General features: G+C 39.1%; 1 pseudogene; it reads left to right on the top strand.

Annotated features, from left to right (window-relative positions):
- Positions 1 to 1,078: 1,078 nt before the first annotated feature.
- On the top strand, positions 1,079 to 4,273 carry LOC146888324 (uncharacterized; annotated as a pseudogene).
- The last annotated feature ends 21,734 nt before the right edge of the window (positions 4,274 to 26,007 follow it).

Consider the following 26,007-nt stretch of genomic DNA (forward strand, 5'->3'; position numbering starts at 1 on the left):
CGCTACACCTTTGAGGAGTCGTGCACTGCCACCGGAGCCGCAGCGTGTTTGTTCTTCGAGCAACCATCACCAACGGCTACTGCAATTCTGTTCAGTCTGCCTCCACTGCCACTGCACGCAGCTCGAGGAGGTTCTTCTGGTGTCGTTGCCATTGCCTCCATTCAATCCCCCGCTCCTTGGTATGTTTATTTTTACGATTTGGATTATTTTTGGAGTCGCTGGATTTAATTTTTTTGGATTGCTTGTATGTTCTTATATTTTCAATCTTGAATTTGAGATTATTAAAAATATGAAAGAAATTTTGGATTGTTTGTACTAGGAGATAATTTGGATCCTAGGAGTTAGTATGTATCAATTTCATGAGAATTTATTTTAAACTTTTGACAGTGTTGACGTAGTATCCCTGTTGTCCGACTGTGGGTACAATTGATTCTCCTCCGTTGCTACTCACGTCTCACACTCTAGGTTCTTAATTTTATTATGAGCTTATAATTGTTTAGTATATTGTTTATTTAGTATGTTTTTTATTTATATTTTAAAGTAAATCAATTTATTTTGTTTGATCTCAAATTGTCGTTGCATGGAGTTAGCCATAGTTTCCCGTTTGAGATTGAATACGAAAATTATTTACTTGTCTCCAAGTATTTTTTTTAAAGAATGTGTATTTTTTTTAAAAGGAGACAATACTAATAATTTAAATGTATTCAATCTTGAATTGTCCGGTTGGACAGTTTAAGAAGATTAATCACTTCTTAATAGTTTATTAGTGCATGTCTATTTTAATATACATATCTCAATATTCATGAATATTTGTCAATTGTGTTTTGTATTGATCTTTGGGTGCATATTTGACTGTGGTTAATAATCACTTTCATTTCGTGTAACCTGAAGACCAATGCGAAATGCTGGCGAAATTTCGTGAAATTTAAGATATGTGTTTTAAAATTAATATGTACCAATAAACTAGAAGAAGTGAATCTTCTTGAATGGGATAGGGTCACACCTTAAATACAAAAGCGAGGTGATCATTCATTTAAAGATTACTGAAATTGTTCACACAATTTCAGTATATAAACGTATGGATCGAGACTGGATTTACTTGCCACGCATCAGTGTTGAGTATGAGAAAGGAGTAGAAGAATTTATACAATTTCCGCAACGTTATGAAGGTATAAGTGATGATGAAGTGAAGTTTAGATGTCCTTGTGTGAATTGTTTGAATGCGAGAAAGTTGAATGCAACTGCAATTAGGGAACATCTTATTTGCGATGGTTTCCTTCCAAGTTATACAATATGGACATGGCATGGCGAATTAATAGACTTTCCAACTGTCTCCCGAACTGAAAATTTTGTGGATTCCATCGTGGAAGATCAACATGAAGAAGACAAATTAGAGGACATGATTCGTGATGTTGGCGCTGAAGCTTTTGCCCAAGCGCACGTGTATGAGACAATCTCTACTGATTCAGAGACTCCGTTGTATGTTGGTTCAGCTAAGTTTACAAGGTTGTCAGCGGTGTTAAGATTGATGAATTTGAAGGCGACTAATGGGTGGACCGATAAGAGTTTCACAAAATTATTAGTGTTGTTGAATGAAATGCTTCCAGATGGAAATACACTACCCACTCGCAACTATGATGCCAAAAAAATTCTTTGTCCGATGGGTATGGAGTATAAACAGATACATGCATGTCCTAATGATTGCATACTCTATAGGAAAGAATTTGAAGGATTGAAAAAGTGTCCGAAGTGTGGCTTATCACGATACAAGGAGAAAGTCAACAATGAAGATAAAGGTGAGTTAGAAAAGGATGGACCCGCTTTGAAAGTAGTCTGGTACCTTCCAATCGTACCTAGACTTAAGCGTTTGTTTGCGAATCCAAAAGACGCTAAAAACCTTCGATGGCATGCAGATGAGAGAAGATGTGACGGCCTGCTTCGTCATCCAGCTGATTCAATGCAATGGAAAAATATTGATCACGAGTTCCCCCAATTCGGTGAAGAATGTAGAAATATTCGCTTTGGTTTAGCTACTGATGGAATGAATCCATTTGGTAATTTAAGTACCAACCACAGCTGCTGGCCCGTTATATTATTTATTTACAACTTGTCTCCTGGACTTTGCATGAAGAGAAAGTACATGATTTTGTCTATGATGATATCCGGTCCAAGACAGCCTGGAAATGACATAGATGTTTATCTCAGTCCACTAGTTGAAGACTTGAAGATGTTGTGGGAGGATGGGGTTGAAACATTTGATGCTTTTACTTCTAAGACTTTCATGATGCGTGCAATGTTATTTTGCACAATTAATGATTTTCCAGCTTACGGTAATTTGTCAGGATATAGTGTCAAGGGTCATAAAGCATGTCCTATATGTGAAGAAAACACTGCAGCTCATCAATTGAAATACGGAAGGAAAACAGTATATATGCGCCATCGAAGATTTTTGCAATCGAATCATCCTTATCGAAGGTTAAAAAAATCATTTAATGGACATCAAGAGAATGATGATGCACCAATTCCATTGAATGGCTTTCAAATTCATGAAAAAGTTAATAAAATACATCATGTATTTGGGAAAACCTCTAAGAAATCATCTACAACGAGCCCTTGGAAGAAAAAATCAATATTTTTTTATCTTCCATATTGGTCGAAGTTAGAGGTTAGACACTGCATAGATGTAATGCATGTGGAGAAGAATGTGTGTGATAGCTTGATTGGTACACTACTTAACATTCAAGGAAAGACAAAAGATGGAGTAAATGCTCGGTTGGATATGCTTGAAATGAATATTCGCAAAGACTTGGCACCAAGGGAGGCTGGTAAGCGTACTTATTTGCCTCCCGCATGTTACACCATGTCTAGACAAGAAAAGATAAGTTTTTGCCTTTGTCTTAAAAGTGTCAAGGTACCACAAGGATACTCTTCAAATATTAAGAGTTTAGTGTCAATGCAGGATTTGAAGCTTGTTGGCCTGAAGTCTCATGATTGTCACGTCTTAATGCAACAATTGTTACCGGTGGCTATTCGTGGAATTTTGCCAAAAAATGTTCGACAAACTATAACTCGTTTGTGTTCATTTTTCTCTTCAATTTGTAGTAAAGTCATCGATCCTTTAAAGTTAGATGACCTTCAAAATGAGATTGTTATCATCTTGTGTCAGCTGGAGATGTTTTTCCCTCCATCCTTTTTTGATGTTATGGTACATTTGCTTGTTCATTTGGTAAGAGAAATCAAGTTCTGTGGGCCAGTATACTTAAGATGGATGTATCCTATTGAACGCTATATGAAGATTTTGAAAGGGTACGTGAAAAATCAATATCGTCCAGAAGCTTCAATGATTGAAAGGTATATAGCAGAAGAAAGTATTAAGTTTTGTTCAGATTACATGACAAAAGCAAATCCGATAGGAGTTCCTCCTAGATCATGGTTGAACAGGTGTTCTATAAGTAACAACATCCGGGGTGTGAATGTGGTAACCAAATCTCGCGCAGAACTATTGCAAGCACATCTATACATATTGAACAACACTGATGAGGTGATCCCTTACTTATCTGCACACAAAGCCATTGTAAAGAAACAACATCCAAGACAATCAGAGAAATAGCAGTTGATGGAGCATAACAAAACGTTCATGCCTTGGTTTAAATCTGAGGTTTTGAAAGATTCACAATCTTCTGAGACTTTGATGTGGCTAGCAAATGGATTGAAATTTGATGTCGTAACTTCTACAAGTTATGAAATTAATAATTGCACATTCTACACAAAGTCTTTGGATGATAAAAGCACAGTACAAAATAGTGGAGTGAGTCTTGAAGCTGAGTCGCTGCAATTTTCCACATCCAAAGATCAAAATCCGGTAATTGGGTCAATGACGTACTATGGTGTAATAGAAGAGATATGGGAGGTTGACTATACTGTGTTCACTATTCCACTCTTCAAATGTAAGTGGATTGATAATAAGAGTGGTGTCAAAATTGATGAATCGGGTATGACTCTAGTTGATTTTCGAAAGGTGGGTTATCGAGACGAGCCTTTTATCATGGCACATCAACCATCTCAAGTTTTTTATGTAAAAGATCCTGCAACTGAACATTGGTTTGTTGCTCTTCATGGCAAGAAACAAATTGATGTTAATGAAGAGAATTTGAGTAACCTTCATATTGCTGACACTCATCCATTTAAAACAGCGATAAATTTTGATGAGGCCCCAGCACTTGACGATGTACAAGCAATTCAGGAAGATCACGATGAGGGAATATACATATGACCAATCCATAACTTTATGTATGAATCTGAATTGTTTATATAAATTTACGTGTTTTGTGAAATAATATGTTATTTGTTATTAATCTTTTGTATTTTTTTCTTTTAACAACAGATATATGTCTACCATCAGACTTCATCATCATCATCGGAGGATGAATTGCCTAAAAAGAGAACCACCAGAGGAGCCACTAGATTGAGGAAGCTCATGTTGAGAAAAGCTAAAGGTAAGAAGACTCATGTCATTATTGACGTCATCACTGGTCAAGCTTCAGGTCGTAATGGAGACCTCTTTAGAAGCTATTTAGGAGTACTGGCACGTGAGAGAATATCCATCCTTACTCATAGTTTCGATCATGTGTCTGAAGTTCAACGGAACATGATATGGCAGGATCTAACGGTAAATTATGTCACGTAATTTTTTTAATTTATATTTTTATTATATTGGTAAAACACTTATTGATGTTCATTTTCTTTATTGCAGACGACATTTGATATTCCAAATGTGCCGACACTTAAACATAGATGTCTGGCAACAATCGCCGAAGATTTTCGTGGTTTTAAGACAAAACTAACGTCTAGGTATGTCTATGGATCTAAAAAGAATGAAGATCCATGTGAGCTATACACTTCAATTGATGAAGACACTTGGCGTCAGTTTGTTGAGTCTTGTACATCTGAGCGATGGAAGGTTAGTTTACTTGAATTCAAAAATTTGTTGAAATTGTCTACAAGTTGAACTAATTCATAAAATCAATTATATGTTACAGGAAATAAGGACAAAAGCCCAAGCAATAAGTAAAAAAAATAAGGTTTAATTACTCGTAAGGTACCCAGTTTGGGTCAAGGGTGTCAATTAGGTACCCAGCGAAAAAAAAGTTTCAATTTAGTACCCAAGTTATTTTAAGTGCATCAATCAGGTACATTTTCATTGACGCCGTTAGAGTCATTAACGTTGACGAGTGAACAGGGTCTGTTGACACAAATATTTGACACGTGGTATGGCTTTTATTTCTGACGTGGTATTTTCAAAAAAAGTAATAAATGAATTTACGTTTGAATTAAAAAAAGAAAAGCATTAATAAATGAATTTACGTTTGGAAAGACGAAAATGTGAGTGAGAAGTGAGAAGCAGTGGAGGAAGAAGCGATCAGGGTTTTTGCAAAATCGAAGGACGAATTGATCGGAGAAGGTGAAATCTTCGGAGAAGGTGAAATCGTTCGGAGCAGGCGATCAAAGGTACGCTTTTTTGAGACCCCTGTTCTTCGTTCTCATGAGGGCATGGATTTAGGGTTTTTTATGCGATTGTGTTTGCTTTGAAATTGGTGTGTTGGTATGCTTTAGTGTGTTGTTTTTATATGCTTTTGTCGGTTGAATGTGCTTTTTCAGTAATGCGGTTGGGTGTGTATTTGTTTATTCCATTTTGTGGTCCACCGTTTGTGTGAAAGTGACGGTGTTTGTCGGTGTTTCAGTAATGTGGTCCCCCATTTTAAATTTTATGTCAGTGTGTATGTGGTATTGAATGTAAATTTGGTATTATTGTTTGGGCAATTTTATAGATTACAAATGGACGATCACTTTGAAGTTGTCTTCCACCATGGGGGAAAGTTTATAAATGATGGGTCACTAAAATACGTGGGTGAGAGCAATACCCTGACATGTGACCCGGATAGGTGGAGTTACTTCGAAATAATGTCCATTCTGAAGGAAATGGGGTATGTGAACGTCAAAGAGATGTGGTATTCAGTGGGCGGAGGTTCGGTGTTGGATGGAAGGTTAGAGTTGCTAAGTGATGATAAAGGGGCATGCCATATGGTTAATATTGCCATACTCAATGGCCAAGTGCATCTTTTTGTTGTACACATGGTATCTGAACCTCAGATAGTTTATATGTTGGAGTATGGTGGTAATGAGGTTGCAGCTGATGAAGGAGTTGTTGTGGAAGATGCTGTTGAGGTAGGAGAAGACTGTGGAATTGGAGGTGCTGCAGTGGTAGGAGATTGTGGAGTTGGAGCTGCTGCAGAGGTAGGAGAAGTTGTTGGAGTTGTACCTTCTGCAGAGGTAGATGGTGGTGTTGGGATTGGAACTGCTCCAGTAGAAGTTGGGTTGGATGGTGGTGCAGAGGTTGATGTTGAAGGTGAGGATAATTCTGCTGTAGAAGTTGGGTTGGATGGTGGTGCAGAGGTTGAGGTAGAAGGTGAGGATAATTCTGGTGTAGAAGTTGGGTTGGATGGTGGTGCAGAGGTTGAGGTAGAAGGTGAGGATAATTCTGCTGGAGAAGTTGGGTTGGATGGTGGTGCAGAGGTGTCTGAGGAGGAATCATCTGAGGGTAGTAGTGAGAGCGATGAAGATTTTGAAGTTCATAGTTGGAATGAATCTGAGGAGGAATTATCTGTTGTTGAGGGAGATGATGGTCTGTTTGATGTACCTGTTGGAGGAGATGATGCATCTGAAGATGAACTTTTTGAAGTTAGAAATAAAGAAGGTAATGTTGGTGGAGTGAGAGGGTCATCATCCCAAAAGCCCACCCCTAAACATGCGGACCAAAGAGGATTCTCTGATACAGAATGGGAATCTGAAACATTAGATAGTGATACAAGTGATGAAGATAGAGATAGATATGGGAGTTTTAGTATATTTTGTCAACCAAAAAATATGGAGGATTATAACTGGGAGGTTGGGACTTACTTCACTGAAAAGGAACACTTCACTGATGCAATTAGAACTTATGGGGTGCACAATGGGAGGAAGCTGAAAATATTTAGAAATGACAAAAGAAGAATTTGTGTTAAGTGTTTAGGTGCGAAGGGTAAGTGCAAGTGGTATGCCTACTGTGCTTTCAAGGCTGCCCAAAGCACTTGGCAATTGAGGAAAATAATAAACAAGCACACTTGTAGCCGTGAATTCAATGTGAGGCTAATGACTTCTAAATGGTTGAGTGGACGGTTGGAGAAGACATTAAGAGACAATCCAGGTGTTAAATTAACTGCCTTGAAAAATAAGATTGGAAGGAAATGGAATATAGGTGTTTCTAGGTCTATGACCTTCAGGGCAAGGACAATGGCATACACAAACATAGATGGCTCATTTAGGGAACAATATAAACGCATTTATGATTATGCAAATGAACTTTTAAGGTCCAATCCGGGGTCAACTGTAAAAGTTCATGTTGAAGAGAATGAGGGGAACCCAATATTCAAAAGACTTTATGTTTGTCTGAAGGCCTACAAAGACAGTTTTGTGTCTTGTAGGCCCATAATTGGTGTAGATGGTTGTTTTTTGAAGGGCAAATATGGTGGTGAGTTGTTGACAGCTGTAGGAAGAGATGGAAATGACCAGATGCTCCCTTTGGCATACGCAGTAGTTGAGGTTGAAAATAAGGAGACATGGAATTGGTTTTTGGATTTATTGATTGGAGACCTTGGTGGGCCTGAACTTTGCTGCACTTATACATTTATTTCAGATCAACAAAAAGTAAGTTTCTTAACCTTTTTTAGTCACTTTTCAGATTATCATTCAACTGCTATTCTTTTAATAATGCATTACTTCACATTACTTTGACAGGGACTGCTCCCAGCATTGCAAGAATTGTTACCTGGTGTGGACCAAAGGTTTTGCGTGAGGCACATCTACTCTAATTTCAGGAAGAAATTTCCTGGGAAAAATCTGAAGTTGTTGTTATGGAAAGCAGCCTACTGCACACATCCTCAAGCATGGGAGGCAGTCATGAGGGAAATTAAAGAAGTTAATCTGGACGCATTCAAACACTTGTTAGCCATCCCCCCAAGGTATGTTCAAATAATTCCTGCACTGTATTGTATATAGTGTGAACTGCATGTGATAGGTTTTTTTTTTTTTGCAACCTAGGTTTTGGTCTAGGTCCAGATTTACAGCCACACCTGCATGTGATACACTGGTGAATAATATGTCTGAGGGGTTCAACAGTACAATTGTGGACGCAAGGAGCAAACCAATTATAAGTATGATGGAAGAAATTCGGATTTATCTCATGAAGAGATGGGCAAGCAATAGAAAGAGGATTAGTACATTTGAAGGTACAATCTGCCCACGAATTAAGAAGAGGATGGAAGAGGAGGCAAAAAAGAATAAATATTGGCTCCCAAGGTAATACTCATTCATTATTCTGATAAAGTTACAATTCATTTTCAAATGTCAATTCACTTTATCTTTTTGCATTCATAACAGCTGGTCAGGACAAAGATTATTTGAGGTCAGTCATAGGTCAATGATTGGAGAACAATTTGTGGTTGACATTGACAAACATGAATGCAGCTGTAGAAAGTGGACCATAACAGCAATCCCATGCTGCCATGCGCTGACTGCTATTAGATTTTTAAATCTGAATGCTGAAGACTTCCTTCCACATTGGTTTCTTGCATCTACGTAAGAAGAGACTTATTTGTCACTCATATACCCTGTCAACGGGCCTCATCTGTGGGAGATCACTGCTGCAAATGATGTTTTGCCTCCAACAAAGAGGGTCCTTCCAGGAAGACCGAAAAAGAAAAGAAGATTGGAGGCTTGGGAATTGAGGAAAGATGACACTCAATTGAGACAAGGTGGTACCCGTAAAAAATGTGGGTTGTGTAGACAAATTGGCCACAAAAGAACAAGCTGCCCACATGCTCCTCCTGCACCAGCAGAAACTGGTCCATCTGGAACACAACAAAACACACCTGCAGACCCTACTCAACCAAGCCAGAGCACTCCACAAACTGACCATACTCAACCAAGTCAGCCTATTCCACCAACTCAGTGTACTCAACCAAGTCAGACTACAGAAGTCTCACAGCCACAGAATCATACTCTTCCAACACAAGCAAGTCAAACTCTACCAACACAAGCAAGTCAGACTACTGCAGTCCATCAGATGCAGTCTACTACAATAGCAGCCTACAGAGAAAAATTGTCCTTCAGGAGGGGCCCAATTTAAATTTTATTTGCTGTTGTGTTTTGGAACATGAAATTGGAAGAAACTTTTGTAATGTGGTGCTGTATTTTGGTTTCTATTTTGAAAAGCATTATGTATGTTGAACACAATGGCTATGTATTTTGGTTTCTATTTTGGTTTCAATGAATGTGATATTGGGTTATTATGCACACAGTGGCTTATTACTAGATGGCAATGTTTTTGGCTTATTATGCACAGGTTGTGGCTTACTATTACAAGGCTATATATGATTGTTGGATGAATATGATGCTCCAGTTTGTGTGCTTTCACTCAATAATCAAATATAGTTCAAATAAAGTGACAGGATAATTTACTTCAAAGCTAATTTCATTCCATAATCATAATTCATTACAATAACATGACGTAAATACAAACATTCCAACCCATGAAACTACATCCACACCTACTGTACTCCATCCAGGTTACAAAAAAATCAAAAAAATTGGCTCAATTTACAAACCAAAATTACGTTAACCAGCCCCAGAAAACATATCACCCATGTTAAAAACTTAATCCTTTTTTCGAACACCATAACTGATTTTTCAAGAGCATATATTTTTGTCCTTTGTCTTCCTATGGTTGCATCTCTTTCATCCCCATTGTCTTCGTTGAACCACTTGAAAAAATTGCATCCTTTAGATTCTTCATTGGCACCACTTCGCTGGTCACACGAAATCAAACCCAAAAAAATGCTTACCACCACTTCGCTGGTCACATTATGGAAAGCAAAAATTTAAACAATAATTCATACCTTGTAGTTAGGGCACCCAAGAAATTGTTTTCCAAAATTCTTAACTGTTTTAGCAACTCTCAACGTTGCAACCTCCCCACAGTAGCACATTTGGGTTCCACCCGCACTCCTATATGAAACAGTAGGGGAGGAGACACTATTTTTTTGTGATGCCCACGAACACGCACAACCCTCACTGCGAGACATTGAACAATTGATTGGAAGAAGAAGACACACAACACGAACCCACCTTTTTGTGATGCCCACGAACACACACAACCCAATGGAGAGGAAGAAGAAGATGAGAATTGACGAATTGATTGGAAGAAGAAGACACAAATCGAGAAGCCACCTTTTCAACTCTGAACTTGCAACCAAATGGAGAGGAAGAAGAAGATGATATGGTACATTTAAGAGTTAGGGCAAATTTAGACTTCACCTTTCATTAAACCACCACTGCACACTGTACAATTATTTTTTTTACACGTCTTCACCTCTCAATGACACGTATCCGTTATCCATTGCCACGTCACCAAGATTTTAACGCCGTTCCTGACAATCTAACGGGATGTACCTGATTGATGCACTTAAAATAACTTGGGTACTAAATTGAAACCTTTTTTTCGCCGGGTACCAAATTGACACCCTTGACCCAAACTGGGTACCTTACGAGTAATTAAACCAAAAAATAAAAACCCACACATATTGTCTCGTGGTGGGTATAGAAAGCTTGAAGAAAAGATATTGAAGGAAAAAGAAAAATCTAGGCCCCCACCTTCTGAAGATGATTGTCTTGCGCCTCCTTCACCACCATCTCGTCATCAAAAGTGGAAGTTAGCCCGCCTACGATCATCGGGCACCTACACTTCCGAAACTGCACGAGAAATCTCTGAAAAAATTGTAAGAGTTAACTTTACTAAAACATTAATATCATTTTATACCGAGTTTCTCTTAATTTTCTTGTGTTATATTGTAGGACTCCTTGGTTGAGCAGAGCTCCCAAGGTACTTTCATTCCAGAAGGTCGTCATGATATTCTTGCTACTGCAATTGGACGACCTGAGCACCCCGGACGTGTGCGTGCTGCTGGATCAGGAGTCGGCATTTCGTCAATTTTTTGGTGGCTCCTCTAGTCAATCTTCATGGACACATAGTGCTGAGTATGAAGAAAAACTGACTCAACGGTTGACAGAACAAATCACTGAAAGGGTTATGCGTCAATTCGAGCAACATTTTGGTGGTCATGGCAACCCTCCGCAACTAATTCCCCAAGCAGAACCTTTTGTGCCCCCAACAGGTAGAAGCAAAAAGGGGAGTTGCTCGGGTCCAGCTGTACCAGGGGATGATGCAGACAACACTCATCGATGTGAACTATATGTTCTGCATGGTACAGGGAAGACACTAGTTGCTCGTGGAACAAAATTTGAGGCAACCACTATTCTTCATGGTATGGAGCTGGCGGATGATGAGGTTAAGGTCACTGTAGAGGAAGTTATTATACCAGATGCTTTAGTTCCTGTGCCAACAGATGAGGTATATACTGTGGCACAGGCATTTCAGTCTTTCCTCGCCTGGCCTAAAGATTTAGTTGGTTCTATTTCTGACCCTTCGGTATGGATCCCCAAACTCACCTTATAGTACTTTGCATTTTAAGTTTACATGTTATTTATGTTCACAATCAAATTATTTTTTCCATGTACTAATAGTCGCATGAAGTGGAAAGTCCTGAACCTATGAAGATTCCAATATCTTTGGACGATCCTCTTAGTGCATTACACCAGCTTGCTGACATCATTAGTGATAAGCCGATGGTAGTTCCATGGGATTCTGATGTATTTGGGAGAGATAGTGACATCCCAATGTACCTGCATAAGCAAGATGTCTTAGAGCTTGCGTCGGGTACAGAAGAACTGAATATTACCCTTATTCAGTTATGGATGATGTAAGCATCTAAACTATTCATTATGTTTAATTAATTTATATAGTAACTTATATTAAATAAATGTTTTTGTCCGGGTATATTTTTAGTGTCAGTAACAATATGGGGTTGAGTGATGTATATGGGTTCATAGACCCCCAACTCACTCATGTAGGTAATAAATTTGATGACATTCAAGCATACGTCACTGAATGCTTTGGACAAGGGAAGAAAATATATTTGTCCCTTATATTTCTGGGTAAGTGTAGTTTGTTGACTTCGAATTATAATATTTTATTTTAAGGTACAACAACGAATTTTGTTTTATTGCAGGCATCATTGGCAACTAGTTGTAATTTCCATGAAGGACAACATTGTTGTGTGGCTTTGTTCCTTGCACAGGCCTCCTCCTAACCATCTGAGACAAGTTATAGATTGGTAAGAACCTTAATTTTATGAACTTTCTTTCTTATATAATTGTATCTTAACACCTTACCTTTTTCATAGTTCAATCGCTGGACATAGCATGTTGTTAGGGAAATCAACTGCTATGACAAAAAGGCTAGCATGGTTGAGCCTCAAGGTTTGCTATTTTGGTCTATAGTATTATAATTATTCAATTTCTTTTCTTCATCATTTACTTATAAATGTGCATTCATTGTAGTGTAATTTACAAACCGGCTCATATGAGTGCGGTTACTATGTAATGCAATGGATATTAACCATTGTACGTGCTCGTATCACAAGTGGTTGGGAAACGGTAATTGTTTCACTATATGAAATACTTATATGCAATTTTGGCTTAGTTTATATACTAATTTAAATTATTCTCTTGTGTGCAGAGATTTGGTACCAGTACATCAATCCCCGTCAAGTCCATCAAATATTTAAGGATAGCTTTGGCAAAGTATATTATTCAAATGTACAATAGTACTTAGTATATTTGTTTATGGAAGCACATGATATTGTAATGAGTGCTACAATATGAATAGTATTTAAGTATTGTAATGAGTCCATCAATTATAATATGATATTGTTTCTGGCTGGGTTTGTATTTCTGGTTTAAAATTTGCAGGTTAAATGTGCTAGATTTGAATGAAATAGGACCAGAATTTAAAAAAAAAATAGCTTTATGCCTCGGTTGTAACCAAAACCGAGGCAGAACATCATTCGAATTTTTAATTTTTTTTTTAAATGGCCATATGCCTCGGTTAGACCAGAACTGAGGCAGTAAAGTTCACTTTCTGTCGCGGTCAAAACAGACCCGAGGCAGAAAGTATATTAAATTTTTTATATTTTTTGAATTTCTGGTACGCATTAGGCCTCGGTTGGGCGGAAACCGAGGCAGTAAATATTTTATATGCCTCGGGTTGTAACCGAGGCATAAACTACTGGCTTTTTACCTCGGTCGTATATGCAGCGGTTGCGGACCCGAAGCCAAAAGCTGAAAATAACCGCTGTCATTTCCCTTCCCTGCACTAGTGTTGAACTAACTTAAGAAGGTGATTCTTTCAAACAAACTCTGTTGAGAAAGGTTTTAACAACTTATCTCTCAATTCAAGGTTATGTCTGACTACACTCTATTAGACTGAATCACACATATAATCATTAGCCAATTAGTGAATCCAATTAAACAAATTAAAAAAATTATTACTTTTTATATGTTACGTTACTATATTATAATTAATAATTAAAACTTAACTAAGTATTAATGATAAAAGTTATAATATTAAAACTTAACTTGGAAGTATTAACAAGTTCCTCATCATCTGCTTAGTTAGCAAATTTGACGGAACAAATCAAAACTTACTAACAACCTATCTCACCAAATTAGTAATCTACTAGCAGACTCACCTACTTTATAACCCCTAAAATAAAGTCTCCCATCATTCTGAATAAGCAAATTTAAATCCTTGCAAAAGTTTGACTTCTTATGTTTATGTGAAAAGATACTTACTACAAGAGTAGCTAATTGTTTTTTAGAAAATATGAAAAAAAAATCAACGAATAAAAGAATAGAAAAAAAAGGAGAAACTATGCTATATTAATGTCAATACTATTTTAAACAAAAATACAAAAATATAATAAATTAAATGTCTAATTTAATATAAATAACTCATAATTAAATTGTATTTAACCGATTTAGATTAAGGGAGTTGAATCAATTCAAAAAATACCAAAAATATCCAAATAACTGATAATCGAAAAAAAAAATGAAAGTTTTTATATTCGTTTGGACTTCTCTTTCTAAGAATTGAGTTCCTGTAACGTTAATACCAAAAATACCAAAAATACCAAAAATCAATGTTGACTCTCACCATCAGCTGACGTTAATTGCTTTTACTCCCTCTAAACTTTTAGATGTCTATTGAGTTCCTGTAAAATCATTTTGATCAACTTTCACTAACACAAAAAGTGCTAATAACGTCAGCCATTCGTCAAAAATATCGGTTGTAAATAAAGTGACAAATTTGACGTTAGTCTCATAGATCCCCAATGTCACGTAACGTCGGTCCTCTCGAACACCGACATCATGTAATGTCGGTTCTCTCGAACACCGGCGTCATTCGTGCTCAACGTCAATCCTTTTGTGTCCCGATGTCACTCAACGTCGGATAAGTGGGGGAGCCGGCGTCACTCAACGTCGGGTGGGCACAAACCCGACGTCCCCTTTGTTTTAAATCAACTATGCAACAAGAAGAACCACTGTTCCTCTTCTTCGCATCTTGCTCCTTTATTCCTTTGGCGACCACGACCTTTGCAAGTGAGTTTTCCACCATGAAACTTGTTGGGTTTTCATTTGTGCACTGATTTAAGCATTTTGAACCGATTAGATTTCGTTTTGGTCTCCATTTCACGTAAATGCAAGGTTTTCTTCCCTATTCCACCATTAAGTTTTATTTTTCCGGCAGCGGTGAACCTATAAGGCCATCCACCTCTAATAGCGTCTATGTTTTTGCCACAAGAGGTTACTTTTTCATTTTCTTCCGTTCACACTTTGCTCTTGTTCATGTATGTGTGTTTTGTTGATTTTTTTGGCTTACTTTTTTTTATTTGAAAATTTATGATATTGATAAATTTGGAATGAAATTTATATTTATTATTAGATGGGTTGCATGTTAAAATAATTCTAATGTATTTTGTTGATTTTTTTGGCTTATTTTTTTATTTGAAACTAGGAGACTGACGCACGGGTTGTATTTTTTTTTTATTTTGTATATTAAGTAGTAAAATATTATGTAATGAAATATCATAAAAATTACGTCATATTGTTGTAAATGTTGTTATTAAAGTAATGAAATAGTAAGTAGTAAATCTAAATGATGTAATAATAATTTCAGTTTTAAATATAATAAATAAAATTGATATCAAATATAGTGCAGTTAATTGATTTTACGAAATAATTATAATAGCTTGTGACTCAAGTAGGGATGACAAATAAATTCGCTCTCGTGGGTATTGTCTGAACCCGTACCCGTTTTGACGGAAAATCTCGGTATTGATTAGGTATGGATATGGATATGGGAATGTACATATTTGTCCGGTCAAAATACCCGTCCCCATTTAAATTATTAAAATATTTATAGTCAATTAAGTCAAATTATATATATATATATATATATATATATATATATATATATATATATATATATATATATATATATATATACACACTAATACATCCTTCTTATTTTCTATTTCTTCTTATTGTTTAGTTTGCCATAAAATACATTTGCATCTCCAATATATTTTCCATTTTATCATAACTTTTATGCAATTATGTTCAAATGATGTATGTAAATTAAATATTTTTTATGTCTCACATTTGAATATTTCTATTTATTTTAATATTTTTATTTATTTTAATATTTTTATTTATTTTATAGTTTCTTTTCACATGAAAACGTTTAATACTTTCAATTTAAGTATTCAATAGCATAAACCTTTAATTTACTATGTAATATAAAAAAAAAATTATCTTTTTTACTCTATTATTATTATTATTTCATTTGAAGAACTATTTTGTTTCGCTAAAACAATTTTCTTTATTTCTAAACCATTGGTTATGTCGATAATTAAAAAGATTCTTAGATCTCTAAAGTATTTTTCATTTTATCATACCCTTGATTATATAGTTGTTTTCCTTCGTGTGATTTCATTCAATGGTCTCTCAAATTGTTTCTAAGACACACATTTGATAATTTTTTAATATTTTTATTTGTTATTTATTTTCATAATGTAAAACACTATTTTAATATATTTTATATAAATATATTTTATTTTTTAACTCATTATCATACTTTGATTTTGTCACTATAATTGTATAAATAAATTTTATTTACTATAGTATAAAATTTTAATGTAATTGTCAAAAGATACCATATCTATGTTAAAATTTTATTATTATTAGTTTAATACTTGTTCTTTGTGTTATTTGGGTCAAGTGATTTATTATAACTTTTATTAGTATATAAAAAAGAGATTCATTAGAATTTAAAAAATAAAATTGAAGTAAAGATACATTTAACATATATTTTAATCTAAATATTTGTTTTTTTTATATTTTTTTAAACAAATTAAATTTTATCAACTACAATTCATTAATATTTGTAAATTTAACAGAAGTTTTGGTTCTCATGAAATTTTATTTGGTTTTCTAATTTGAAATATATACAATTATAACATAATTTCTTAAAATATTGAATATTTGATAATATTATGTTTCCTTTGCCATTTTTTTATTATTTTATAAAAATTAATTAATTAATTCATATTAAAACAGTAAGAAAGCTGGTATGAGTATGGGTACAAGTATATAACCAGTACCTTGTGGAGATGGGATGAGAAAAAAGTTTAATATCCGTGGGTTAAGTATGGCGATAAGGATGAATTTTTTCGATGGGAATGAGTATGCGATAACGAAACCCGTCTCTACCCCATCTTGTTGCCATTCCTAGACCAAATTTTTGTTTTTTGTTTTATTTCAAATCTTTGTAGAATAATAATATAATTATTATATTTATTTAACTTGTTCCTGCAGAGAACAAATAAGAGGTTAGGCACAAATAAGAGGACTAGTGTGGTGAACAGTGTTAAGGCTTAGAATTTGCAACTGTCAGAAAGTAGGTGAAAGGGTGTCAGTTGGTTACATCGAAAAAGTTTTGGCGCCGTCATTTTGAAGTGGGATCTTTCGCAATGATGGTGTCGATTGGTCTGTGGTATGGTTTTGGCGGGAAGAGGTTCGTCGTTTGGGATCGCAGACTATAAATGTGTGTTTGCAAACAGATAAGGGGTTACCTGTTTCATTTGTGAATTCTGAATTTAAAGACCTTGTGCGCGTAAAAGTGTCCGACTAGTCCTCTATTTCGACCGACATCTTCCCGTAAAAAGCGAAATCAGGTATGTCCAGTAGTAGTAGCGTGTCTTCGTCTAGTAGTAGTGAAAGTACTGAGTCAGATAGAAGTAAGGATGGAAAACTTGGCGGAAAGGGTACAGGTTCTGGAGTTGTTACAAGCGGGGTGCCGATGGAGGTGGTGAGGGAGGTTCGAGAGGATCCTCTTGAAGAGTTGGAGGAGAGTAACTAGCCGGCCAAAGGCGGCTATGGATGGGTTGCTGCTGATGTTCGTGACCAATCATCCTTATTTAGGTGGTCTCGTTTGTTAAACTCTTGGCTAAACTGCACACCCGTTATGTCCAGGGGTGTCAGCGGAGACATTGTTTCACTGGAGAGGGTGAGTGCCGTCGACCGGGTATGCCACGGGCAGGAGGGGGCTACCGAGAAATTCTTCTACATGTATATGTGCCACTTTTCTCAGCTTCATGTGCGACTACCCTTAGACGACTTCACTATGGGTGTGCTGCGGGCGTTGAATGTGGCACCTACCCAGCTACATCCTAATAGCTGGGCCTACTTGCAGGCCTTCCGCATTCTGTGCGAGTCTTTGTATCTGGAGCCTACTCCCTATGCCTTCTTGTATTTCTATGACACCAGACCCCGAAGGCCGGCTACTTGGCTTTCTTTAATCAGTCGCCCTAGCATCAGCAGGCTGGATGCATTCTCCAAGTCTTTCAAGCATTTCAAAGACGGGTACTTCAAGGTCGTTGTGAAGGAAGGGGGTAAATCTCATTTTTTGAATGCGGATGGGAGTACCAAGTTTCCCTTTAGCTGGACCAACAATCCTTCTCGTTATAAAGACATGGGAGTGGAGGAGTTGTCGGCTGGTGACAAGGAGGTGGTGGGGATGTTGTTGAAGTTTGTGGATAAGTTTCCCACTAAGGGCCTAGTTAGGGTTTATAATTCGGTGCATCCGATAATAGATATTGAAGGTATCTGTTTATTACTTAAGCTGTGTTAATGATGCTAAGTTGTTTTGATCCGAGTCGTGATATGTTATTGCAGGGCATATGGCGCAGTCTGGCAAGAAGAAATTGGCGCTCTTTCAATCACTGAGGAAGGAGATGGCCGCTAAGACCAAGGCGGCTGGGAAAGCTGACGTTCCCAACTTGCAGAAATCGGTTGTGGAGGTGCATGTACACGGTGGGACGAAAAGGAAAGCTGAGCTTCCGCCTCGACCTGGGAAGGGCAAAGACGTGAAGAAGATAAGGGCAGCTCTTCTTGGGACGGCTAGCGGGGCGGGGTCGGCTAGTGGAGAGAAGTTGCCTGAGGCCGGGTTGATCGAGTTGCCGGAGATATCCGTTAGGAAGGATATCTCGATCGACCTTCTGGATACTTTTGTTAACTCTATTGATAACATGGAGGTGGATCATATCGTGAGAACAATGGTAGAGTTCGGAAGCAAGGCTTTAGTCCTGAGTCGGCGTGTAGGGTCTCTTTACAGAAGGGAAGTAAAGGAGGTGAGGGAGTTGCAGGGTAAAGTAGATAAGCTTGAGGAGGAGAAGGCGGCTTAGAAAAGGAGAAAGAAGGCTGGGAAGCGGAAAGGAAAAGGCTGGCATCATGGAGAGTGCGTTGCTTGGACTCTGAGGAAAAATTAAACAAGCGTATAGGGGAGTTGGAAGAAGACTACGAGGATTTGAAGGACAAGTATGATGGGGCTGTTGGGGAACTGGACGATTTGAAGAATAGCGTTATCCAAGAGCATATTAATGGTTTCGAGAAGGGGTTGCGGCAGGCGGCCTTCTTCTATCCGGATGTGGATGCCTTGGATTCGAGATTTGACGTAGATAAGGATGTAGTTGGTGGGAAGTTGGTGAGGGAGGATGAGGGGGATGCTGAGGATGTGGAGGAGAAGGCGGCAGAGGAGGAGAAGGATGCGGGAGCTGCCGTGGGGGGTGAGGAGAACAAGGGAATGTAGGCAATTCATTTTTTCTTGAAACTTGAACTTTGTTTGTAATAATCTGTACACTATTTTACTTTGCCCTTAATATGATGAATGTCTTGTGTATGCTATGTTTGTTATTAGATGTTGATAACTTGTATGATTGTGTTGCGTTAGCGGTAAGGTATAATTGTGAAGGGGTGTTGGATTTTGACCGTTTTATTTGAACTTAAACGAATGAACGAAGATTAGAGGGTGTTCGACCCAGGCCGCTTACTTGGGGTAAGGGTGGGGAACTTAAACGAATGAACCAAGATTAGAGGGTGTTCGACCCAGGCCGCTTACTTGGGGTAAGGGTGGGGAACTTGGGTAAGGGTGGGGAACTTAAACGAATGAACCAAGATTAGAGGGTGTTCGACCCAGGCCGCTTACTTGGGGTAAGGGTGGGGAACTTAAACGAATGAACCAAGATTAGAGGCATAGAGTCATAAAGTAGGGAACCATTCCTTTTATTTATTCAAATAGGGGTGCCTCGTTAAAACCTCCTTGGCCAAAACCCTCCTTAGGGAAAAAAGACCAAGTGAGGAAAAAGAGTACACCCATGGTTACAAGTATTGATTCAACCATGATACATGTTCAGCTGAAGTAGAACTTGAGGTGGGATACATTCCATGTGTTGGGAATCTCTTCCCCAGATAATTGTTCTAGGCGATAAGCCCCTCCTCCTGCGTCTTCTCGTATGCGGTATGGGTCGTCCCAATTGGCGGAGAACTTGCCATCCTTCTTTCTAGCACTGCTGGCCATTCTCCATACTAGGTCTCCGACGACAAATGATCGTGGGTGTAGGTTTGCATTATATTTCCTGGCAGCTCGTTGTTTGGCGGCTAGATTGCGTATTTGGGCTTTTTCTCTGAGTTCGGGAAGGAGGTCGAGATGTAAGGCCATGTTTTGTTGGTTGTGAGTTGGGTCGTATAGTTCTCAGCGCAGGGATGGTTCGCCAATTTCTACCGGTATCATGGCGTCTGCGCTGTAGACTAGGCTAAATGGGGATACGTTTGTTGATGATTGAGGGGTGCATCTGTAAGCCCATAGCACTTCGATTAACTCTTCAGGCCATCGGCCTCTGGCGGTATCCAACCTTTTACGTAGCTCTACGAGAATAACTTTGTTTGCCGCTTCCGCTTGCCCATTGGTCTGTGGATGTTCTACAGAGCTTGTGATGTGTTTGATGCCTAAGCCAGTGTAGAATTTGGCTAACTCCTTGTCGATAAATTGTCGGCCATTGTCTGTTATGATGGTATGCGGTACACCACACAAACTGCTGGACTTGCTGGGCCGTGATGGTGGTCAATGGCTTGGCTTCGATCCATTTGGTAAAGTAGTCAACGGCTACGATTAGGAACTTGACCTGCCCCTTGCCGGGTGTGAAGGGTCCGAGGATGTCCATTCCCCACTTAGCGAATGGCCAGGGGGACAGTATGTGGTGTAGTTGTTCTTGTTTCTGATGGATAAGGTTGTCGTGCTTCTGGCATGGCTTGCATTTCTTGACATGATCCTAGCAGTCCGCTTCTATCGTGGGCCAGAAGTATCCGGCTCTGAGAACTCTTGTGGCCATGGTGCGTGTGCCTGAATGATAACCACAAATTCCTTCGTGTAGTTCTTTGATGATATACTGGGCTTGCTCCGGCGTGACACACTTAAGTAGGGGTTGGCCGTATCCGCGTTTGTAGAGGTCATCGCCTACCATAGTGTACCTGGCGGCCTTGGCCAACCAAGTTTTGTCCGCGTCGAGGGGGGGGTTGCCGGTTTTGAGGTATTGAATGTAAGGGGTGGTCCAGTTTGGGGTTTGGGTGGGGGTGATGTTGTTTGATGGGGTGTGGGTTAACGTTTGGCAAGTGTGTGTGGTGGAAGGTGTGGATAGTGTTTGCTGTAGTACGGATCGATTACGGTTTTTGAGTTTGGTGCTGGCTAATTTGGAAAGGATGTCGGCCCTGACATTGTCGGTTCTGGGGATGTGTTCGACGCGGACCTATTCAAAGGCGGATTGAATAATTGCACGGACTAGATGGTAGTATTGTTGAAGGATGGGGTCTTTAATTTGGAATTCATCGTTTAGATGACCTACAGTGAGTTTGGAGTCGGTTTTGCATGTTAACTTCTTGACGCCGACTTCACGGGCTAGGGAGAGGCCGGCGAGGATAGCTTCGTATTCGGCTTGGTTATTCGACGTTTTGAAAGCAAAGTGAAGAGATTTCTCGATGAGGATGTCGTTGGGGCCTTCCAACACGATGCCAGCGCCGGCACCCCTTGGGTTCGAGGAGCCATCTACATGAAGCGTCCACTGGTCCTCAACAAGTGTTTGTTGTAGGTCATTGACGAAGTCTAAGAGACACTGGGCTTTGATGGGGCCATGGGGTTCATAGCGAGTGTTGAATTCTGACAGCTCCACGGCCCATGATGACATGCGTCCAGCTAGATCCGGCTTTTGTAGTATTTTCTGGATTGGGTAATCCGTCTTGACGGTTATGGTGTGGTTTTGGAAATACGGGCGTAGGCGGCGTGCGGCATGGACCAAGGATAGGGCTAGTTTTTCTACCATTTGGTACCTGGTTTCGGGGTCTTGCAGTGTTCTGCTCACGAAATACACAGGATGTTGCGTGCCTTCTGCTTCTTGGACAAGGGCTGCGCTGACGGTGTGATTGGTGGCCGTGATGTATACCAGCAGGGGTTGGCCGATGTCTGGTTTGTGGAGGATGGGGGGTGAGGTTAGGGATGTTTTGAGTTTCTGGAAGATCTGTTCACAATCATCAGTCCACGTGAACCGGGCGGATTTCTTTAGGAGCTGGATTATGGGTTGAGTTTGTTCCACTAGTTTTGGCAGGAAGCGAGAAATGGCCGTGAGGCGGCCGATTAGCCGTTGGACTTCTTTGACAGTAATGGGGCTGCGCATTTCGATGATGGCCCTGAATTTTTCGGGGTTAACCTCTATGCCGCGTTGGGTTAACATGAAGCCGAGGAATTTACCCCGGTCGACGCCGAATACACATTTATCGGGATTTAGGCGGAGATTGTACTGGCGTAGGGTAATACTGCCTCCAAGTCTTTAGCGTGTTGATGATGGCTTGGGGACTTGACGACCATGTCATCGACGTAGACTTCGACACAGTGTCCTGTCAGATGGCTGAAGACTTTGTCCATTAGTCGCTGGTAAGTTGCCCCAGCGTTTTTGAGGCCAAAGGGCATGACCCTATAGAAGTAGTTGGCATCGTCCGTGATGAAGTCGGTCTTCTGCATATCTGCTGTGGCCATGGGGATTTGGTTATAACCTGAATATGCATCTAAAAAGCTAAGCACCTTGTTTCCTGTCGCGCCGTCTACGAGTCGATCGATGTTGGGTAAGGGGTAGGCGTCGCGAGGGCACGCCTTATTCAGGAGGTGATGTTGTGAGGAGGGATGTAGGTTGTGGGAAGATATTGTGGGTTGTAGGGTGGAATATATGTGGTATGGAGAGCGGTGGGTATGTTGTAGGGGGCGTGGGTGGTTGGGATGGTGGGGGCGGGGGTTGAGGGTGCGGTGAGCCCTGGTTGACCGGGTGGAAAGTGATGGGGATGGGTGGAGGTAAGGGGTGTCTGTTGGGTGGTGAAGGTGTGGGGGTGGGATTGTATTCACTTTCTTCTTCTGTAGGCTGGAAGGCCGGGGACTTCACAGCTTCAGAGGTTTCTTTGGCTTTTCCCTTCAGGTTGGGGTCTGCCTCGATCCTTCTCCTGAGGCGAGAGTTCTCTTGTTTTAGCGCTTCCATTTCCTCAACGCTGCGCTTCTTCAGGTCTGCGAGTTCTTGTTGCATCTTTGCCTGGCCGTCTAGGATGGCGGCCAAGTCAGGGGCGATGCCGGGAGGTCCAGAGGGACCAGCGTCCGCTTGCTTGTTAGCTCCAGCTTTGCTACGGGTAGAAACCATCTTCAGAGAAAAACGGGTACGAAAGGTGCTCGTCTCGTGCCCCACGGTGGGCGCCAATTGTTCCTGCAGAGAACAAATAAGAGGTTAGGCACAAATGTCACCTTACTATGTAGTCTGCTATCTCCTCAGTTGGCCTCTTCCCGGTCGATATATGTCAACTTGAACCGAGGAGGGGCTACCTGCAGAAGAATCTCCGAAGCTCAAGTAAGTCAAAGCTCTTAGAGAGTCAAATCAGTGATTAATGAATGCGTACCTTTAAATGATGGGGTCCACGTGTATTTATAGGACATTAATGACGTTTAACCATTTCATGGGCTGGGTCTTGACTTGGGCTCTAGTTTGGGCCATGAATGGGCCTGGGCCCCAACCCAGGCCCTTGAGACCTATTGAATGCGGGGGCATCGATGTTGGCTTAAGTTTATTGGAGTAGTCGGTCTCGACCGGCTACTTGACTAGATGGCTTATGTTGGTGATGTGAAGTGCTAACTCGGCCTAGCTTGGGTACTAGGCGGTTTCGATATGCACACTGTTTACTTGGTTGAGTTTGGCTAGGTACGGTACATAACTAATAATAATAATAATAATATTAATATAAATTATACAAATTTTAAAAGATTAAAAATCTATTTAGAAAAATATTTAGTATAACAACGTTTTTATAATTAAAAAAAATTATATTAATAACACCACTATGAATAGTGATAATAATAATAAAAATAATAATGATACCAGTAATACAAACTAATGATAAATAATAATAATAATAATAATAATAATGTTTATGCTATAAATACTAATGTCAATGTTAATACTAAGACTAATTTTAACGGTAATAATAATCTATAATTATAGATAAAGATATACATCAACAATAAAACAAATAAAAATGACAACTAATTGAAATATGATCTTGTAGTAAATAAAATTAAGATGTGTGTCTAACTATAATAATAATAATAATAATAATAATACCATTATAATAATATCTTGTAGTGTTAATAATAATAATACAACAACTAAATATATAATTTTTTGTATTCTATTTTGTTTTTACAATTTTATCCTGTTAATTATAATTTGTTAAATTTAAATAATTATTCATAATAAAAAAATTTTTGTCAGTTTTATCATTTTACTAATATGAAAATAAAATGAACAATAAAACAAATAAAAAGTGCAAGTAATTTAAATATGATCTCGTAATAAATAAAAGTAAATTGTGTGTGTAACCATAATTGTAAGGCCCACTTTTTATTCTGCCTTTATTTTAAAGGGTTGTCCCAAATAAGTTGGGCCTAGGGCTGGCCCATAAGGAACCAAAGCCCCTAAACCAGCTGAAACACATTCATTTTTCTCACTTTCAGAAAAATAGTCTTCTTTCTCTTAGAGTAGTAACGTTCCTCTGCTAGGGTTTGGGGTTCATCCAAGTTCAATTGAGTTCAACCCCTTTCTTCCACTCACGTAAGTTACTTTCGATGCATACTCTTCTCTTTTAGTCTAATCTTCATGCTTGCTGTTAGGGTTTCTCATAATAATCTCGTGCTTCCTCTGTATTGAGATTTCCAGCTCTTAAATCTGCTCCTGGAGTTATCTTGCTCATTCGCTTAAGCGTCGGGGTCGTTTGGCTAGATCTTTCCAGGTAAGGGAAGCTAGAGACCCTTGTTTGAAAATTGATTCTTGCACATTTGTCGCTGTTTCTCGTGATTATATGGTTGTGGTACTAGTGTAAAACATTGGATGAACGTGTGTTGTTGTTGGGATGTGATGGTGTGGCTGTTACAAGATGAACAGTGGCGAGACCCGAAGTTCTCGCCCAAGTGACCTAGCCTCGCCTAGGCGAGACTTGTAGGAACTGGTTCAAACTCGTGCTCGAGCTCTCGCTCAGGCGGAGAGCTTTTGTTTGAGCGAGACACAGTCTCGCTCAGGCAAGAGACGCTCGCTAAGCGAGGAGGAGTGAAGGGTTTGAGGCACATTGCTGCAGGAGTAACTCAGGCGAGGAACCTCACTTTTGAGCGAGGGGTACTCTCGCCCAGGCGAGCAGTGGCTCGTTTAAGCGAGAACCCGTGAGTCTCGCTTGGTTCTCTATTGACAGTCTCGCTAAGCGAGAACCCGTGGCTTGGGCGAGACTGGCACTGACTTCACTATAGAACTGTCCCTTGCATGTTTTTGGGTTGTTAGTTGTATTCTTGGCTTGGTATGCTTTACCTTGAGTATGAACTGTATGAATTGAGTGACTTTGTATGAAATAGGACGGATTATGATTCGTGATTTATGAGTTTTAACATGATTTGAGCATGACGTTTGTATGGGATGATTCATGGAATTAAAATGATGAGTTTGGTATGGATTTGATATGGGATATAAGTGAAGGTTAATTAATGAATATGGCATGGTGTCAGTACAAAATACACTTCTACATTCGTGGTTTGGGAAGGATGAATGTAATGGATTCAATATGGAATAAAAATGAGAATGGATTATAAAGGTTGGCATGAGATATACACGTATGCATGTTAAATATTATTTGTTTGATTATGATTGGTCCATGGTCAGTGTGTAATTCCTTGAAATCTCTAGGTGGGGTTTCAGGCTCGTGCTTCAATGGTCGGGACGTAATTCCATGGCCCATGTTAGTGGGTGTCCATGGTGGTGCCTCATCTATATAATTTGGTAAGGATTCAAGGTAAGGATTGCATCCTGACACTCTAAGGAGTCAGTTAGTCTCACTTAGAGCGGACTGACTCTTGTGGTGAGAGTAGCAGGAGGCCTGAAACTCATTAAGGGCTAACCTTAGTGTATTGGTTGAAAGTCATAACATGCTTGGGTGTTGTATGTATAGTTGACTACGAAAGTATACCTGATTGCATGATAAAATCTTTTGGCTCTA

This window comes from Vigna unguiculata, chromosome 2 (assembly GCF_037176805.1).
Source record: "Vigna unguiculata cultivar grain cowpea cultivar isolate G323 ecotype 2 chromosome 2, ASM3717680v1, whole genome shotgun sequence".
NCBI lineage: Eukaryota > Viridiplantae > Streptophyta > Magnoliopsida > Fabales > Fabaceae > Vigna > Vigna unguiculata.